Below are 14,499 nucleotides of genomic sequence, written 5' to 3'. Positions count from 1 at the left end.
TTCAAGCTGGATCTGGTGCACAAGGCATTTCATGCCAGATTTCTGGAATTCCAATGGATAGTTGAGGTTCTTTAGTATTTGCACAAAATACCAACTGAGGAATTTTTTTGGTACGAGTTGCTCCAGGCATGTGAGAGACCAGACTCCTGCATCTGCTTGCTTGACAAGATAAATGGAACTGTATGACTGGTAACTTACCCTTCAGAGAAAGTCCTGAAGGTCTGTACCTAGAAGATTGCTTTGTACTTTCATATGTTTTTTGGTTTCTCTTTTCAGGCAGTAACCTGCATGTGGTGCACCAATCCTTTTACACTGAGACCCAGAGTGCAAATATAAAGCACGGAACTCCTCACATTTACTCTACACACCCAGGAACAGAAAGAAAGAACTTGCATTACAATAGCACCTTTCACGACCTTGGGAGGTACCAAAGAGCTTTCCAGCCAGTGAAGTACTTTGGATGGGTAGTCACTGTTGTAATCAACATACTCTCTAATTTTTGTTTTGTAGTGCCCAGGTGATTTAAGTATGTATTTTTTTTAATTTAAATTTTTTTTGCACAGCCATGCATGTGCGGCCAGCATGGGAACTTTAGGGTTGCTGTGAAACCACACAGCTTAGAAGGAACATTATCTGTAATGTAGGAAACGCGGCCCCCAACTTGCGCACAAGTTCCCACAAACAGTGCTGTGATAGTGACCAGATTAACTGTTTTTAGGTATTAGTTGAGGGATAAACCTTGGCCATGGCACGGAGGAGAACTCCCCTGCTCTTTGAAGTAGTGGTGTGGGATCTTTTACACCCACCTGAGAGGGCACACAGGGCTTCGGTTTAAAGTCCAATCTGGAAGACGGTCTCCGACAATGCAGTGAAGGGGTAGAAGGTATTACTGGCCGTCACTGGCAGAAGGCCAGACACGGGGATCAAATTTTAAACCGTTCCTGGCAGTTCAGCCTCTGAATAAATTATTTTCTGGGCTGTTTTCTATAAAGCCTGAAGCCACTGACTGAGTGGGAATCTCCAGCCTGTGCCACAGTGACCTTCTGCAAGGAAGGGCCCGGGAACGGTAAACATTTGAGTGAAGTAGTTAGATATTAATAGAAGACTGGACCTCCTCTTGGCTCATGTGAATTGTTCAAGTAAACCCTACTTTTGTCAGGTATGCTTCATAATTTAACTGATTTGGGCACCTGACTTTAAAAGAGTTGATGTACTTGCAACTCAATCCTTGAAGCATCACTTCCACATCGCATGTTGGTGTCAGCTGTGGCTCAGTGGGTAGCACTCATACCTCTGAGTCACAAGGTTTTGGGTTGAGTACAGTTATAATTAACTGGGGGACTGCTGCATTGCTAAAGATGCTGTCCTTCAGATGAAACGTTAAACCGAGGTTCTGTCTCTATCAGGTGGATGTAGAAGATCCCATAGCACTGTTTTGAATATCCTTGATGCCTTTGTTTAGTTTGTTTTCCAGCTTTCATTTTATCTGCTGTAATCTTAGGAGCTTTTATAAATTACCGATCTGCCTTCTTGTTCACTTAATCTTCATGGAATCACACAAACATACAGAACAGAGAGCTGCCATTCAGCCCATTGTGCTTGTACTGGCTCTTTGAAAGAGCAGTCATGCTTAGTGCCATGTCCTGGCTTTTTGTAAGTTCCTCATCCTCAAGTACCTGTCTAACTCCCTTTTAAATTATTTATGAAATCAACTTCCACCACCTTTTCAGGTAGAGCCTTCCAGTTCCCAACAACTGAGCTTTTAAAATAAATTCTCCTTATCTCTCCTCTAGATCTTTTCCAATTATTTTGAATTTATGACTTCTGGTTATTGACTCCCTCTCGAGGGAATAGTTTTGTTCTGTCAACTCTATCAAAAGCTCTCATAATTTTTTAAAACACTTTCCTGCCCTCGACCTGTTTGTACTTTTAGAATTAATTACTTAGATATGTAAACTTAAAGTAAATCAATTCTTCTGATGATTCCCATTTGAACTGTGTTGGTCTCCAAGAATCTTTCTGGTATGTTTCTTCAATCTTTCAGACCTTTATCTTCCCCACTTCGCCCTGGCTGCATTTTTATTTATTCATTAAGGGGTTGCGGACGTTGCTGGCTAGGCCAGCATTTATTGCCCATTCCTAATGCCCATGAAAAGGTGGTGGTGGTGGTGAGCTGCCTTCTTGAACTGCTGCAGTCCTTGGGGTGTAGGTATACCAACAGTGCTATTAGGAAGGGAGTTCCAGGATTTTGACCCAGTGACAGTGAAGGAACGGTGAAATAGTTCCAAGTCAGGATAGTGTGTGGTTTGGAGGGGAACTTGCAGGTGGTGGTATTCCCATGCATCTGCTGTCCTGGTCCTTCCAGGTGGTAGAGGTCGTGGGTTTGGAAGATGCTGTTGAAGGAGCCTTGGTGAGTTGCTGCAGTGAATCGTGTTGATGATACACACTGTTGCCACTGTGTGTTGATGGTGGAGGGAGTGAATATTGAATGTGGTGGATGGGGTGCCAGTCAAGCAGGCTGTTTTGTCCTGGATGGTGTCGAGCTTCTTGAGTGTTGTTGGAGCAGCACCCATCCAAGCAAGTGGAGAGTATTCCATCACACTCCTGACTTGTGCCTTGTAGATGGTGGACAGGCTTTGGGAAGACAGGAGGTGAGTTACTCGCCACAGAATTCCCAGCCTCTGACCTGCTCTTGTAGCCATGGTATTTATGTGGCTGATCCAGTTCAGTTTCTGGTCAGTGGTGGCTCCCAGGATCTTGATAGTTGAACGTCAAGTGGAGATGGTTAGATTCTCTCTCATTTGAGATGGCCATTGCCTGGCACTTGTGTGGCGTGAATGTTACTTGCCACATATCAGCCCAAGCCTGGATGTTGTCCAGGTCTTGCTGCATATGGACATGGGCTGCTTCAGTATCTGAGGAGTCGCGAATGGTGCTGAACATTGTGCAATCATCAGTAAACATCCCCACTTCGGACCTTATGATGGAGGGAAGGTTATTGATGAAGCAGCTGAAGATGGTTGGGCCCAGGACACTACCCTGAGGAACTCCTGCAGTGATATCCTGGGACTGAGATGATTGACCTCCAACAACCACAACCATCTTCCTTTGTGCTAAGTATGATTTCAACCAGCGGAAAGTTTTCCCCCGATTTCCATTTACTTCAGTTTTGCTAGCACTGCTCGATGTCATACTCGGTCAAAAGCTGCCTTGATGTCAAGGGTATTCAGTCACTGTCACCTCACCTCTTGAGTTCAGCTCTTTTGTCCATGTTTGGACCAAGGCTGTAATGAGGTCAGGAGCTGAGTGGCCCTGGCGGAACCCAAATTGATCATCAGTGAGCAGGTTATTGCTGAGCAAGTGCCAATTGATAGCACTGTCGATGACCCCTTCCATCACTTTGCTGATGATCGGGAGTCGACAGAGAGGGTGGTAATTGGCCCGGTTGGATTTGTCCTGCTTTTTGTGCACAGGATATACCTGGGCAATTTTCCACATTGCTGGGTAGATGCCAGTGTTGTAACTATACTGGAACAGCTTGGCTAGGGGCGTGGCTAGTTCTGAAGCACAAGTCTTCAGTACTATTGCTGGAATGTTGTCAGGGCCCACAGCCTTTGTAGTATCCAGTGCCTTTAGCCATTTCTTGATATCGCGTGGAGTGAATCAAATTGGCTGAAGACAGACATCTGTGATGCTGGGGACCTCAAGAGGAGGCCGATGGATCATCCATTCGGCACTTCTGGCTGAACATGGATGCAAATGCTTCAGCCTTGTCTTTTGCACTGATGTGCTGGGCTCCCCCATCATTGAGGATGGGGATATTTGTGCATCTCTGTATATGTCTTGGTGTGATGCTAAGCCAAATAGACCAGGTAAATGCTGCAAGCAATTTGACTATAGGAGGCATCAAAGCTCACTCTGAATCCACCTTTCATCTTTTGCTGCGATGAGAAACTTGGGTGGCTGGGTGAGAAGGGGTTCTGTGGGTAGAAAGACGTGCTGATTTTTTTTTTACCTTCCCAAACCCTGAAGCTCTGAGGCCAGTTACATGACCCCTGCCATTATCCCGCAGAGCTAAGCTAACCACTTGCAGACTGGTGATGAAACCTGGGATTTTCTTGCCTGTGTAGCTCAATTATTCACTGCCTTTAACTAAATGAGTCATGAGGGAGCCCCATTTTTTATGATTATATATTCAACCAGCTTCACCTTCCTCTTCCCCCTAGTTTAAATAACAGTCTGTCTGTATGAAATGTGTTTCTTTGGCAGACTTGATTTGACTTCTGTTGAATTTAAAATGTGCTGCAGTTTATTTTTAACCTGGTCACAGTGTTCCCCCTAAAGTGTAATTATGCTTCCCTGTTCATGCATTCATTCAGTCACTCCTGGTTGCAGTGCAACCTATGAATTACGGAAATTTTGCTGCATGCATCGACTCTCTCAAGGTTTCTGTGGTTTGTGGGATGTTCTTGCAATTTTTTAGCTTCAGATGGGGATTTACTGCGGCAGTTGGCTGATTTACTTTGGGAGAACTAGTCCTGAAATAGTAGTCAGCATTCAGAGATCAGGAGCAAAATACTGTGGGTGCTGGAAATCTGAAATGCTCAGCAAGTCAGGCAGCATCTGTGGAGGGAGAATCAGTGTTAACATTTTTAGATTGATGACCACTCATTAGAACTGAATTTTTATTTGAGATCAGGAATGGGGAGCTTCAGAAACCAGCGCAATCAACAAATCTAAACAGCTGCACACAAGCATTGGACTTGAATGTAAAAAAAAAGATAAGCCTTAAAGCACTGCATGATACAACATGTTGATCTACATGGTTACTGTACTAATGAGAGAATATATTTCAAGCAAACATTAATCCGAGCGCTGTGATTCGCCCTGCAGAAAGTCATTGCTTATTGAGAATGATTGATTGGATCTCGTCCATGAGTTGCTTAGGGTGGAGAGGACTAATATTTCTCCTGTAAAATATCAGTGACTTGGCACATATACTGTAGTAGTGGAATTGAGATTGAGTCTCGGGATGTGTTTGCATTGTAAAGTCCTGATGGACACTCCAACACCCCCAGCTTATACACACTACTGAGTCAGCGGCGCTTGAGATGGCTTGGCCATGTGAGCCGCATGGAAGATGGCAGGATCCCCAAAGACACATTGTACAGCGAGCTCGCCACTGGTATCAGACCCACCGGCCGTCCATGTCTCCGTTATAAAGACGTCTGCAAACGTGACATGAAATCGTGTGACATTGATCACAAGTCGTGGGAGTCAGTTGCCAGCATTCGCCAGAGCTGGCGGGCAGCCATAAAGACAGGGCTAAATTGTGGCGAGTCGAAGAGACTTAGTAGTTGGCAGGAAAAAAGACAGAGGCGCAAGGGGAGAGCCAACTGTGCAACAGCCCCAACAAACAAATTTCTCTGCAGCACCTGTGGAAGAGCCTGTCACTCCAGAATTGGCCTTTATAGCCACTCCAGGCGCTGCTTCACAAACCACTGACCACCTCCAGGCGCGTATCCATTGTCTCTCGAGATAAGGAGGCCCAAAAGAAAAAAAGAAGAAAGATGGACACTGCAGAGGTAGTGTATCTTGCCTTGCCAGGAGTTCTGATCAGGTCATTGTGTTCAATGGCTTCTCCAGCCTGTGTGCTAAAATTACTGCTGCACAGAAACAGGCCATTCAGCTCAACTGGCCTATGCTGGTGTTTTTGCTGAATGAGACTCCTCCTACCCTACCTCGTCTCACCCTATCATCATATCCTTCTGTCCCTTTCTTCCTCGTGTTTATTGAGCTTCCTCTTAAATATAAAGAAGTTTCTCCTGAGTTCTGTATTGATTTATTAGTGACTATCTTATATTTATGCCCCCGAGTTTTGGACTCCCCCCACAAGCAACACATCATCTCTGCATCTACCCCATTTGACCCCTAGTTTTAGATGGAGCGCTGTTGTGTCGTTCTTTTATTGTGTCTTAACTTGCACCGAGTCCTGTTCACTCATCACCCGTATGCTCACTGACCTACATTGTCCCCTGGCACAGAAACATCTCAATTTCCAAATTCTTACCCTTGTGTTCATTTTTCTCCATTGCCTCACCTGTCCCTATCTCTGTAATCTCCTACAGCCCTCTGAGATCTCTGCAGTCCTGCAATTCGGGCTCTTGAACATCCCCAATTTTAATGGCCACACCATTGGTGGCTTTGCCTTCAGCTGCCTTGGCCCTAAGATCTGGAATTCTCTCCCTACACTTCTCTACTTTTCTTTCCTCCTATAAGACGCTCCTTAAAATCTTTGACCAAGCTTTTGGTAACTTGTCCTAATATTTCCTTACTTGGCTTGATGTCAAATGTCTGGGAATACTTCTGTAAAGCACCTTGGGACGTTTTATTACATTAAAGGCACTATATAAATGCAACTTGTTGCCGTTTGGGAAATTCCAACCAAGACATTAAATTTAGGGTGTGACTTCATGATGAGTCACAGGTTTGTAAATGTGTTTTCATTTTAAAAAGAGATACAATAACAGTTGAAACTTTTCTTTTAGAATAGAATCTTATTGGTGGGTGAGAACAGTTGGGAGAATGAGCTCAAAAAGAGGTCTGCCTGTTTGTGAATTGGCCTCAGTGGAATGGGAGAAAATCAGCAAGGGTTCCTGCTCTCGATCACTGTCCAGTGACCACACCGCAAGCTGTACGGATGCTGCTTGAGGATAAGATTGGGTGATGCAGTCTCCCCACTGCCCCCCCCCCCCCCCCCACCTCACCAGGGGGTGTAGACCTCCCAAAGCCTACTCTGGGTTCCCGCCCTGCTGTAATAAACTTTATTCATTGCTGTAAGAGCTGACTTCTTGTATGAACCTACAGCAGGTTCTAGTTGGTAAATTACAATATGGTCAGGATTTGTTCCTGACTGCTTTGTATAAAATCATTGAATTTTTGTGTGTTTCTCCCTCGTCCCTCCTCGCTATTTTGACTGCTGCTGTATGAGTGAGCAGTCACCCTCTGATACCTTGCCCAGGTAACTGTTATTGATGTGTGTGTGAGGCTGTTTCAACAGTGGCAGCCCATTTCTGTCACATCCAGCACAAGTTCATCTGTAGACAGTGGCCAAACATCAGGAGTGATTGTTTTTTTTTCTCTCTCATCCCTTGACTCGTTTCCAGTATTCCTATTCCCACCCAGGCTGAGATCAGATAACTCAACACAGACCAATGATTAAACCTGGGACCTTCGGTGTTTGTGTGATTCAGTTACTTACTGCTTATTCCCCATTTTTATAACCATATGCAGCCCTATAACCCCATCTCCTTTGAGCACTTCAGTGCTCAGCTGGCTCTGTTGGTAGAGCATGAGACTCTTAACCTGAGGATCATAGGTTCAAGCCCCATGTTGGGCAAATTGTTTCCTGGAACTTGCTGCCTACAACGTTGGTGGAAGCGAAGACGATAAATGATTTCAAAAGAAAATTGGATGGGCACTTGAAAATAAACTTGCAGGGCTATGGGGATAGAGTGGGGGAATGGAGCTAATTGGATTGCTCTACAGAGAACTGGCAGGGACTCAATGGGCTGAATGGCCATCTTCTGTGCCATAATGACACTGACACTATGACATGTCTTGCAAACTCTCGATGCCTCTGACATTAACCTCCCATGTATCTTCCCCACTTCTTTCACCCTTGCATTGGCAGCCCTGCTTTTAGTCCCAGCCTATGAGATTCTTTCTCCCTCCTCTCTCCCATTCTCTCCTCCTTTTAAGACTCTCCCTTTTAAACTTGTCTCTGAGTAAAGCAATTGGTCCTCCTAATCTTCCCCCTTTGGCTAGGCATCCATTTTCCTGTAATCAAAGCAAAATGCTGCAGATGCTGGAAATCTGAAATAAAACCAAAAAGTGCTAGAAATACCCAGGTCTGGCTGCATCTTTGGAGAGAGAAGCTAAGTTAACGTTTTAGGTCAGTGACCTTTCATCAAAACTGGCAAAGGTTAGAAATGTATTAGGTTTTAAGCAAATAAAGTGGGGGTGGGGCAAAAGAAAACAAATGGGAAGATGTTGAGAGGGCAGAGGGTCACAGAGAATAACTGACAACGAGGTCATGGGGCAAAGACAAAGAGTGCGTTAATGGTGTGGTGAAAGACAAAGTGTTAGTGCAGAGAGGCCGTTAAATGAAGTGTAATGATGAAACAAACCAAAATAAAATGAAATAAAAATAAAAAATACAAAGTAAAACTACAAAAAAGGTAAAACTTAAAAAAAAAGGAGGGCCGGTCATGCTCTGAAATTGTTGAACTCAATGTTCAGTCTGGTAGGCTGTAGTGTGCCTAATTGGTAAATGAGATGCTGTTCCTCGAGTTGTGTTGATGTTCACTGGAAACTGCAGCAATCCCAGGACAGAGATGTGGGCATGAGAGCAGGGGGTGTGTTGAAATGGCAAGCGACAGGAAGCTCAGGGTCATGTTCTCGGACTGAGCGGAGGTGTTCCGTAAAGCGGTCACCTAATCTGCGTTTGGTCTCCCCAATGTAGAGGAGACCACATTGTGAGCAGCGAATACAGTATACTACATTGAAAGAAGTACAAGTAAATCACTGCTTCACCTGAAGGGAGTGTTTGGGGCCTTGGACAGTGAGGAGAGAGGAGGTAAAAGGGCAGGTATAATATCTCCTGCGATTGCGTGGAAAGGGCATGAGGTGTCGGGGGTAATGGAGGAGTGAACCAGGGTGTCACAGAGGGAATGACCCCTTTGGAATGCTGACGGTGGGGGGGGAGGGGAAGATGCGTTTGGTAGTGGCATCACGCTGGGCGTGGTGGAAATGGCGGAGGATGATCCTTTGGATGTGGAGGCTGGTGGGGTGGAAAGTGAGAACAAGGGGGAACCCTGTCGCAGTTCTGGGAGGGAGGGGAAGGGGTGAGGGCACAGGTGCAGGAAATGGGTGGACATAGTTGAGGGCCCTGTCAACCACAGTAGGGGGGAATCCTCAGTTAAGGAAAGAGGAAGACATATCAGAAGTGCTGTTGTGGAAGGTTGCATCATCAGAGCAGATGCGTCAGAGACTGATAAACTGGGAGAATGGAATGGGAGTCCTTACAGGAGGCGGGGTGTGAAGAAGTGTAGTCGAGGTAGCTGTGGGAGTCAGTGGGCTTATAATGAATATCAGTAGACAGCCTATTCCCAGAGATGGAGACAGAAAAGTCAGGGAAGGGAAGTGTCGGAGATAGACCATGTAAAGGTGAGAGAAAGGTGGAAATTGGAAGTAAAGTTTTCCAGTTCAGGGCGGGAGCAGGAAACGGCACCAATAGTCATCAATGTACTGAAAAAAGGGTTGGGGGAGGGGGCCTGGAACAAGGAATATTCACTATATCCCACAAAAAGACAGGCATAACTAGGACCCATATAGGTACCCATAGCAACACCTTTTACTTGAATCTGCACATTCAGGAGAGGAGCAGGAATGGTGGCGTAGTGGTAATGTCACTGAACTAGAAATTCAGAGGCCTAGGCTAATGTCCTGGGGACACGAGTTCAAATCCCACCTCAGTAGCTGGTGGAATTTAAATTCAATTAATAAAAATCTGGAATTGAAAGAACCCATCTGGTTCACTAATGTCCTTTAGGGAAGGAAATCTGCTGTTTCTATCTGCTCTGGCCTACATGTGACTCCAGCAATGTGCTTGATTCTTAATTGCCCTCTGAAATGCGAGCCACTCAATTGTCAAGGGCAACACCCAAATCCCATGAAAGAGTAAAAAATTAAGTTGTGCATTGAGAGAATAATTGTCTTATTTCAAAAACTGCTCAATATACAATATTGCCTGTATACATCAGCAAAATTTGTATGTGTGCATTGCAATAACAGCACAATACACAGGACATGCTTGAAACAGACCCGTCTAAACCACAAACCTGTCGCTTGGGAATTCTTTTGTTTTCTCTAGTGGAATAAAATAGTGAAATCAAACAACTCTGAAAGCAGTATCTATCTATCACAGATTTTATGTGCCTGCATTCCCTCTTTCAAGCTGTCTCATTACTGGGCTGGTGACAACTTGGTGACAGGCCAGACCCAAATATATCCCAAAAATGCTGGTTGTCATGATCACAGGCCATCCCAGGAGTTGTACTTTTGAATAATTCTTTGAGTTTCAGGCGACAGTTTGCAGTGTCTAAAGACCTTTTACATTCTGGGCTGCAGCTTATTGCACCTGAACTACATTACTGACATACAGAGTCAGAATAAAATAATCATCTTTTTAAAAGCAAATTTATGGAATACTATAGTTGGGCTTAGCAGCACTAGACGAGGGAAACAGTGTAGTGGCGATCAAAATTTCCACTCCTGATTGCTATCTAGTGATTCAAGTTCAAAAGCAAGTGTGGAAGTGGACTTGGGTACGATGCGCGTCATAGTTGAATATCCATTTTCAAAATGGAGGAAGATACTTAGCTTACTTTCTCACCTAAAGGGGGAATTTCAGCTATTGTGAAGGGGACATAACTGAACAGTTGTTTGACCATATTCAGTGATCAATAATGTGAACATGACATTGAATAATATTTCCTCAACAAACTCATGCACACTGGGAGCTTCTGCTGAAATTCGCTAAATATGAATTCATTTGAGGCCCTCTAGTAACAGTTATAAGTTACTTAAATGACATTTTAATGTCATGTTTGATATTCAATATTACAGCTCGGAACCAGGCATTCTCTGAGCATATATGTGCCAGTTGTCTGAAAGAGCTATCTAGCCATTTACTGCCAGCCTTCTGCTCTTTCTACATACTCTTTTAAAATATTTATGTTAAATATTTGTCCAGTTCCCCCTTTTAAAAGATATTGTGGATTCTGTTTCCACAGCCACTTCTGGTATGAAATTACATGTCCTAGTAACTCTCTGTATGGAAAGAATTCTCCTAACTTCTAATCTTTAATAAACATCAATTTACATGACAGTTGCATTAATTCAGAGTGGTTTTGTATTGCATCATCACTGGGAAGTTGTAGTGTGAGTTTACCTTTAGAGTCCAAGCTGACGCAGGAGTGAAGTGGTGTGCAACTCCCTCCTCTGGTGACAGTGTAAGCTTCGAAACAATAAGTTCACAAAGGATTTTCAGACCAGAAATCACATTAGATTGTTCAACCATGATAGAGTGTGGGAGTTAGCAGAACTAGTTTTTTTTTTACAGTTGTCCTCTGTCATAAAGCTGAATCTTAGTATTCAGCTCTTCAGTAATATGTTATGATACAGTACATCATGCATCTTTCTGTACAGAATGCTTGGCTCATGTAGCTGACTTTAATGAGGACAGTGCATATCTGATATTTCTGCTCGCTCATTTTTTTTAATGGGTTTTACTGGTCAAAGGCAATCAAAATATTCCACCCACTCATCTGTTGAAGAGGCTAATCCTTTGATTGAACCTGTCTCCTCCATCAATGCCAGTTCAAGAAGCACACTGTGTTTTGAAATACTGATTGCATTGCTATGTGCTGACTAAACCATGATAGTTAACTTTTTCTGCTACAGAGCAGCTAGTTAATCTCATTCCATTGTTCAGTTCTTGCCCATTAGAGTACTGCTTTTTTGATTATGTGCAGGACAACATATTCTTCCTGATACCATATTGTCTCTCAACTCCCTTTCCAGGACAGAATGTGGACTCACTTCAAAGGCACTCTGGACATAGCCAACTGTTTCCACCTCGCTTCCAGCTTACATTAAAAGCTTGATTCAGGGCAGTACTCCGGAAGACATCATCTCTGCTTTTGCTGTATGCTGCAGCATTTTCAGTTACTGGAACTACAAGAAAGAGGGGGCCTTTCCTTTTAAAAGGTATTTTTTTTCCTCCATGTTTTGAATTGTGTTGCTGGATTTAAAAAGAAAAATTAAAATGCAAGATAGGGTTGAGCATCTCCTGTCAAAGAATGTACCACAGAATCCTGTTGTGACAATGAATAGGCAGCTGTTAATCTTCCAGAATAGAGCCTTGATGCAAAATTCTGCAACCTGGTGACTAAGAATTCTGTCAACAATATGCATTCTTGTGTGTTCCCCTTTTAAACCAGGCATTGTTACCCTTCTGAAATACAGACAAACTTTGTTAATTGTACACCAATTGGATGTTAATTGTATTCAGTTGGTGGGTATTAATTGGCGATTTGCCTGTGCTCATACTTCAATTTGATTGTTTTTCCAAAAGAGGTGTATAGGAGTAGGCTGAAAGAGCAGTTGTTGGCTGGAGAAGCACGATATGTAATCTGTCTCTAAATAAAAGCTTGGAAGCGCATAAAGGCTAGGCTCCAGTGTTCTTTCCTTCACTGCCTGGCTATCTGAATTCTTTCCTCTGTAGGATTGTTTGTGTTGATGTGTATTCAAAACACACCACCACTTAGAGAATTTTTTGTGTGCTTTAGAAAAGTGCAGCCTATTGCAAGTAATAAGGTACTCTCCCAGGCTTCCCAGTTGCAAATGTTAAATTAACTGCTGGGAATTAGGGACAATTTGGTGAATGTTTAACCATCAGAAACTCCTGACCTTAACCAGTGGCAGAATAATTAAGGCTTAGAGATCTTCATAATTTTATAGCTGAGACTGTTTAATAGGTAGGTGGTGTACGCAAACACTGTGCTGTTCATTTATTTTTTAAGAACCCTTCCGCTCTCCAGGCTGCAGTGCTTGTGGTATGTCATTCCAAAACCCCAAGGCACCTCGACCCACAGGCAGTTCAATGGTGGGTGCTCTCTCAGAGATCAGTGAACTCAGCATGTCGGTGTGGCTCAGTATTATACCAAATAGTGCATTTACCCACCAAGCCTTCAGCAGCAAATTGCAAGCTTTTATATATGGGTGCATGCTAAAAATGTAATGTCAGTATTGTGCTATTCTCAATTCGACATCAATTTTGTAACCCAGCAGCAGTATCTGTGGCATTAGGTCTTCTGACTGTAAATTAGTAAAAATGAATGCAGGCTGCACTGTTATCCTGCTTTGTGAGTATTTTTGACACACTGGGATATATGATCACCATTAGTGAGCATGTATTAGCAATGCAAAGTCGGTCCAATTTAACAGTTCACGTCACTGAATGTGGACTTGTTTAATATAATTGTGTATGTACTTTAACACCATTGAACAATTTTACATTTTTGATTTCAATTTTATTGAAGACTCGACTGTTGGAAAGGAATCAATTTAGCATTATTTAAATTTTAAACTTATAATGCCATTTCAGGTCTCTTGTGTTCTTGTCATCACATTTACAACCTGATTTACAGTGGTCTTCGAGTAGATTGATATAACAGGCTTATAGGTTCCTTAACCTTATAGCAAAGAGAGAATTTCCATTTATATATGCCTTTAAGTCCTTGAGATATCTCAAAGCGCTTTGCAGTCGAAGTTACTTTTGAAGTCACTGTTCGACAGACACATGCACAACCAATTTGCGCACACCAAGATCCCACAAGCCACAAATGAGATAAATTTCCAGTGAATTTATTTTGGTGTGTTGGTTGGATGGATATTGGCAAGAACACTGGGAGAACTCCTCTGCTCCTCTTCGAATAGTGCCATGTGTTCACTTGAACCGAAGAAATAGGATGTTGGTTCAGCATCTCATCGGAATGATGGTATCTCCAGCAATGCAGCACTCCTTCAGTACTGCACTGAAATTATCAGCCTACATTGCATGTTCACCCGTCAACCCTTGTGCTCGCTGACCTACATCAGCTCCCGGTCCAACAGTGTCTGAAGTTTAAAATTCTCTTTGTTTTCAAATACCTCCATGGCCTTTCCCATCCCTGTATCTGTCACCTGCTCCGGCCCTACAACCTATCGAGATCTCTGTACTCCTCTAATTCTGGCCTTTTCCAAATTCTTAAATTTTAATCGTTTCACCGTTGGCAGCCATGCCTTCAGCTGCCTGGGCCCTAAGCTCTGAAATTTTCACGCTCTCCCGCACGCTCTCTCTCGCTTTCCCCCCCCACCCCCCCCCCCCCCCCGGCCATTTGGCCACGGCTACCTCACCATACAGATGGTCCTTGGGTATGTGACCGTCTTCCATCCTGTGGACGTGTCCAATCCACCAAAACTGCCTCTGTTTCATTAGTGACACATGAAGTTTAAATCAATGTAGCCACTAAGATACATTTATGCCAAGTGAAGGATACTATCTAATCTTGGAGCTCTAGGTATGGCTAAGGTAACAGCAGTAAGAACAGCCCTGGCCTATGAAATTTAAACTGGACAAAATCGCAAATAAGAAATATAAACATGAATAGAACAGAATGGCCTGGACTTGTGGGCTGGAAGTGGCATATTTCCCTGGCTTGGATGTCCCTGAATTACAACAATAATTATTTGTAGAATTCTACTTTCCTGTTTTCTGCCAACAGTTCTGTACAGCAAAGGTTTGATGTGTAGTGTTTTCTTTGCTATTTTCTGTGTTTTCTATCTCGGAGTTGCCAACTCTTCATGGAGGTACACTGCCATAGATGTCTGCAG

The 14,499-nt window shown here is 43.5% G+C and overlaps 1 protein-coding gene across 7 annotated transcripts in view; it reads left to right on the top strand.

The window, feature by feature from the left end:
* Positions 1-14,499, top strand: part of LOC137352993 (serine/threonine-protein kinase PAK 4-like) — a 135,882-nt gene that overhangs the window by 77,193 nt on the left and 44,190 nt on the right. For 3 of the 7 annotated variants that reach the window (XM_068018859.1, XM_068018862.1, XM_068018856.1), the window contains exons 2-3: positions 277-526; positions 11,647-11,832. The gene's annotated coding sequence lies outside the window, so the exon portion shown is untranslated. The remainder of the gene's footprint in view (positions 1-276; positions 527-11,646; positions 11,833-14,499) is intronic. The other 4 variants (XM_068018861.1, XM_068018860.1, XM_068018858.1 and 1 more) reach the window with 3 other exon arrangements.

The sequence above is a fragment of the Heterodontus francisci genome, chromosome 40 (genome assembly GCF_036365525.1).
Source record: "Heterodontus francisci isolate sHetFra1 chromosome 40, sHetFra1.hap1, whole genome shotgun sequence".
Lineage (NCBI taxonomy): Eukaryota > Metazoa > Chordata > Chondrichthyes > Heterodontiformes > Heterodontidae > Heterodontus > Heterodontus francisci.
The sequence above is the reverse complement of the archived record's forward strand: the minus strand, read 5'-3'. Positions and strand labels throughout refer to the sequence as shown.